The following is a 6,028-nucleotide window of genomic DNA, read 5'->3' as shown; positions in this document are numbered from 1 at the left end:
ACTAGGAAAAATCCTAGTAGTAGCGCGGGTTAAAAGCTAGTAGTAGCGCGGGTGCCTGCGCTACTACTACGGCACTACAACTAACTAGTAGTAGTAGCGCGGTGCATCCCGCGCTACTAGTATGTGTGTTAGTAGTAGCGCGAGCTCGACACACGCTACTACTAACTATTTGTAGCGCGTGTCTGTGACCCGCGCTACTACTATTAATTTGAAAAACAAAAAAATCTCGACCCCATGACGCGCGCATGTTGGCCGGGAGTAGGGAGATCTCGGCCATGACGCGTGCCTCATGGAAGCTATCGAGGGCGGCCGTGGAGGCCAGCCCGGCATGGGCCGGGAGCTGGAGGACCTGGATCATGGCATAGTGCATGGGGAGCAGCACCTCGTGGCGGCCATCGCCGTTGAGGTTGGTGACGAGCGGCGGCGGGATGCGGTCCATGTCGTGCTTGATCGGGAACCCGTCGTCCGACAGGTGGTACCACGCCTCCCGGAACGAGAAGTCGCCCTCGTGCTGCCGGAGGAGGAGGGGGATGGGTCAGCTAGGGTTCCAGATTGAATCGGAGAGGGGGGAGGAGGAGGGCTGACCTAGAGCGAGAAGAAGACGGTGAAGGCAGCGAGGAGGAGGATGCCGAGGTCGCGCTTCCGCATCTTGGTGGCGGCGAGGAGCTCCGGAGACCGCCCACTGGAGGAATCTCGGAGAGGGAGGGGGAAGAAAGCAGAGTGTACCAGAGGCGGCCACCATTGGAGTATGAGGGAGAGACGAGGAAACTGAGAGAGGGGGAAAGTGAGGGAGAGAGGAGGGATTTGGCCGAGGATACGGGGACTTCACCTACCTCATACTTATTAGTAGCGAGTGGGTATAAAAACGCGCTACTACTATCAACTTAGTAGTAGCGCGGGTATGTACCCCTTGATACTACTATGGCATGTCAAGGGAGGGCACGGTAGAGACCGCTTAGTAGTAGCGCTGGTTAAAAACCCGCGCTACTAGTATCAACTTAGTAGTAGCGGGGGTAAAAACCCGTGCTACTAGTAAGTAGTAGTAGAGAGGGTTATAAACCCTCGCTACTAGTAAGCGTCTGCCTATAAGCTTTTCCCTAGTAGTGGAAGGTCTATGGTAAACTACTCACAACTCATTGGAGAGGCCTTGGTGATGATGGAAAGGCCCTCCATGGTCGATTCGCCATCCGACGGAGCACTGGCGAAGGCTCCAAGATGGGATCTCGCGGATACAGAAGGTTCCGGCAGTGGATTAGGTTTTCTTGGTGCTCCTAGATGGTTTAGGGGTACGTAGATATAAATAGGAGGAAGAAGGTGGTTGGTGGACGCTCGAGGGGCCCACGAGGGTGGGGGGCGTTGCCACCCCCTTAGGGTGCGCCGGGCACCCTCGTGGCCTCCTCGCTCGTTGCTTGATGTCCACTCCAAGTCTCCTGGTTTGCATTTGTTCCAAAAAGATCGCTCCTGAAGGTTTCATCCCGTTTGGACTCCGTTTGATATTTCTTTTCTTCGGGATACTGAAATAGGCAAAAAACAGCAATTCGGGCTGGGCCTCCGGTTAGTAGGTTAGTCGCAAAAATGATATAAAAGTGTAAAGTAAAGCCCATAAACATCCAAAACAGGTAATATAATAACATGGAACAATCAAAAATTATATATACGTTGGAGACGTATCACACATTCGACCAGTCAGACCACCCGCCGCGAGTAGCTACCCCTGGGCGGCAGTCGCTAGTGGTCGACCCAGTCGTCGGGGGCACTCGACTAACCAAAGTTCTGATGGATGGTGGTTGTGGCCTTAATATCCTATACGCGAAGCTCTTAAGGGAATGGGCATTCCGATGTCCAAACTCAACAAGAGCAACATGAGATTCCACGGAGTCATCCCAGGAAAGAAAGCTGATTCACTCGGCCAGATTGCTCTTGATGTGGTTTTCGGCGATGAGAAGAATTACCACAAAGAAAAGTTGACGTTTGAGGTTGTGGATTTCCATAGTGCTTATCATGCCATTCTGGGCAGACCTGCCTATGCTAGTTTCATGGCTCGACCATGTTATGTGTACCTCAAGATGAAGATGCCTGGCCCCAAAGGCGTGATAACAGTCCCCGCTAACCGAAAAAAGCAGAAGATTGTCTTAAGGACGGTGCAAGGATAGCAGATGAGCAGATGGCAGCTGTGGAATTCCAAGAGTATTAGAAGACACCAGATCCGAGTGATTTGCTGCATGCCAAGAGGCATGCCTTGGAGTCCGCATTCCAGCCAGCTGGGGAGAACAAGCCGGTTCACATCCACCCGACCGATCCCAATGCTGCTCCGACCCACATCTCAACGACACTCGACAACAAATAGGAAGACGTGCTCATCCAGTTCCTCTGTGAGAACCGGGACATCTTCGCATGGAAGCCATCTGACATGCCGGGTGTACCCAGAGAACTAGCTGAGCACCATTTGTGAGTCGACCCAAAAGCAAAACCTGTCAAAGAGCATCTTCGTTGGTCCGCCATAGAGAAGAGGAAGGCAATTGGCGAGGAGGTGGCTCGGCTTCTGGCGGTTGAGTTCATCCGGGAGATATACCACTCTGAGTGGCTCGCCAATGTCGTTACGGTTCCCAAGAAAGGAAAATCACTTCGAATGTGTATTGACTTCAAGCACATCAATCGGGCCTGCCCGAAAGATCATTTTTCCTCTTCCCCGCATCGACCAGATAGTCGACTCAACTGCGGGGTGTGAGGGATTGTCCTTCCTGGACGCTTATTCCGGGTACCATCAGATCCAACTGCTTGGACCCGAGGAGATCAAGACTGCTTTCATCACCCTGTTCGGGAGTTTTTGTTATGTTACCATGCCCTTCGGCCTCAAGAATTCTGGTGCCACATTCATGCGCATGATTCCGAAGTGCCTTCTCACTCAGATTAGTTGGAATGTGGAAGCATACATGGACAACATAGTGGTTAAGTCACGCAAAGGTTCCGACCTGCTGACTAACCTCGCTGAAACCTTTGCCAACCTAAGAAGGTATGATATCAAGCACAATTCATCAAAATGTACATTTAGATTCCCAGGTGGAAAATTACTCGGTTTTCTCATTTCCGAACGAGGAATCGACGCAAATCCAGAGAAGATTGGCACAATCCTCCGAATGAAGTGCCCAGTGTGAGTGCATGATGTTCAGAAGCTTACTAGTTGTTTGGTTGCATTGAGTTGATTCATCTCACGCCTCGGTGAAAAGGCATTGCCTCTTTACCGACTGATTAACAAGTCTGACAAGTTCGAGTGGAATGACGAAGCCGAAGCAACGTTTGAAGAGCTGAAAGCCCTACTTTCCACCCAGCCAGTGCTCGCTGCTCCAGTCAGTAAAGAGCCTCTTTTGCTTTACATCGCAGCCACGGGACAAGTTGTCAGCAGAGTGCTCACGGTCAAGCGGGAGGAAGAAGGCAAAACCTTCAAAGTTCAGCGCCAAGTATATTACATTTCAGAGGTCTTGACCCTGTCCAAGCAGAGATACCATCATTATCAGAAGCTTGTTTATGGGATCTACTTAACCATGAAGAAGGTTGCACATTATTTCTCTGATCATTCAGTTTCAGTCGTCAGCGACGCTCCATTATCAAAGGTTTTGAACAACAGAGATGCAACTGGTCGAGTGGCAAAGTGGGCGATTGAACTTCTTCCATTGGATATCAAGTTTGAAGCAAAGAAGGCCATCAAGTCTCAAGCAATTGCAGATTTCCTCGTAGAGTGGACAGAACAACAACAACCGACTCAAATCCAGTCGGAACATTGGACCATGTTCTTTGATGGGTCCAAGATGTTAAATGGCTCTGGTGCAGGAGTGGTCTTAGGGTCCCCACGAGGAGACAAGCTCAATTATGTCCTCCAGATTCACTTTAATTCTTCTAACAATGAAGCTGAATATGAGGCACTATTGTATGGGTTGCGTATGGCCATCTCACTCGGCGTCCGGCGCTTCATGGTCTACGGCGACTCAGATTTAGTGGTCAATCAGGTAATGAAGGAATGGGATGTCAGGAATCCCACAATGACTAGTTATTGCAACGCAGTGAGAAAGCTAGAGAAGAAGTTTGAGGGGTTAGAGCTCCACCACATACCTCGACTCAAGAATCAAGCGGCTGATGATCTGGCGAAGATAGGTTCCACTCGGAAGCCTTTTCCCAGTAATATGTTCTTGGAGAATCTCCATACCCCATCAGTACAAGAGGATCCCTTCAAGGAAGAGGCCCCGCAACCGGTAAGTTCAACCAACCCAACTGAGATTGAGATTCTAGCTGTGGTCGACTTGATCATGGAAGTCCTGGTGATAACACCCGACTAGACAGTACCAGACATTGCATACATTCTCAGGAAGGAGCTCCCGGAAGATGAAGATGAAGCCCGCCAGATAGTTCGTCGATCCAAAGCCTTCACAGTAATGAAAGGATAGCTTTAAAGAGAAAGTGTCAAAGGAGTGGCTCAGCGCTGCACCACCCCAAAAGAAGGTGGAATGATCTTAAATGATATCCACTCGGGGACCTGTGGTCACCATGCGTCTCTCGGACCATCGTGACCAAAGCATACCGAGAAGGATTCTATTGGCCTCGAGCAAACGAAATGGCAAAGGATATAGTCGACAAGTGTGCAGGCTGCCAATTCAACTCCAACATGTCCCACAAACCTGCGTCTGCCTTCAAGACTATTCCACTCGTCTGGTCGTTTGCAGTCTGGGGGTTGGACATGGTCGGCCCCTTCAAAACCGGTGCAAGTGGTTTCACACATTTGCTTGTAGTAGTCGACAAGTTTACTAAATGGATCAAAGCTAGACCCGTCAAGAACCTTGGTGCAAGCACCGCTGTCATTTTCATCAAGGAGTTGATATTCAGATATGGAGTTCCTCACAGCATTATCACAGATAATGGCTCCAACTTTGATTCTGACGACTTTAAGGCGTTCTGTGCGACCCAAGGCACTCGGGTCAACTACGCATCAGTTGCACACCCACAGTCGAATGGACAAGCAAAAAGGGCAAATGGTTTGATCCTCCAAGGATTAAAGCCCCGCCTAATGCGTGACCTCAAGCATGCTGCTGGAGCCTGGGTAACAGAGTTGACGTCCGTCTTGTGGGGGGCTGAGAACAACACCGAATCGGTCGACTGGCCGGACTCCTTTCTTCTTGGTGTACGGTGCCGAGGCTGTACTTCCGAGTGATTTGCTGCACAATGCCCCCTGAGTGGAACTATTCACAGAAGCTGAAGTAGAGCAAGCACGAGAAGAAGCTGTTGATCTCCTAGAAGAAGAGCACAAGATGGCTTCGATTCAGTCGACCATCTACCAGCAAGACTGCATCGATTCCATGCCCGAAATGTTAGAGGATGAGCGTTCCAAGAAGGAAACCTGGTACTCCGAGTGGATCAGAAACGGCCTCACAAGCTTGCTCCGGCCTGGGAAGGCCCCTTCATCATCACCAAGGTGATTCACAATGGAGCTTACCACATCTACAACATAGCCAAGAAGATGGACGAACCACGTGCGTGGAATGCAGAGCTGCTTCGCCACTTCTACACATAGATCACTCGTCCTAACGAGTTGTAATAAAAGTATTTCAATTTGCTTTCCAAAGACAAGATTTTTTCAGCATCATAATGATCGGTTTCCCATAATCATCTGTGTCCAAATTCCACAGTGGGTAGCTTAGCTGCGAATCCGATTCACCTAAGTTAAAAACACTCCGAGTGGAGAGCAATCCTCCCACTCGAGGGCTTAGCTGTGACCCCGTAATCGCCTAAGTTCAAAACATTTCCGAGTGGAGAGCAATCCTCCCACTCGGGGGCTTAGCTGCGACCCCATAATCGCCTAAGTTAAAAACACTCCGAGTGGAGAGCAATCCTCCCACTCGGGGTCTTAGCTGCGACCCCGTAATCGCCTAAGTTAAAAACATTTCTGAGTGGAGAGCAATCCTCCCACTTAGGGGCTTAGCTGCGACCCCGTAATTGCCTAAGTTAAAAACATTTCCGAGTGGAGAGCAATCCTCCAACT

General features: G+C 50.1%; 1 pseudogene; it reads left to right on the top strand.

The window, feature by feature from the left end:
• Nucleotides 1-437: 437 nt before the first annotated feature.
• Nucleotides 438-6,028, top strand: part of LOC119279932 — an 11,123-nt pseudogene continuing 5,532 nt past the window's right edge.

This window comes from Triticum dicoccoides, chromosome 3B (genome assembly GCF_002162155.2).
Source record: "Triticum dicoccoides isolate Atlit2015 ecotype Zavitan chromosome 3B, WEW_v2.0, whole genome shotgun sequence".
In the NCBI taxonomy this organism is placed as follows: domain Eukaryota; kingdom Viridiplantae; phylum Streptophyta; class Magnoliopsida; order Poales; family Poaceae; genus Triticum; species Triticum dicoccoides.
The sequence above is the reverse complement of the archived record's forward strand: the minus strand, read 5'-3'. Positions and strand labels throughout refer to the sequence as shown.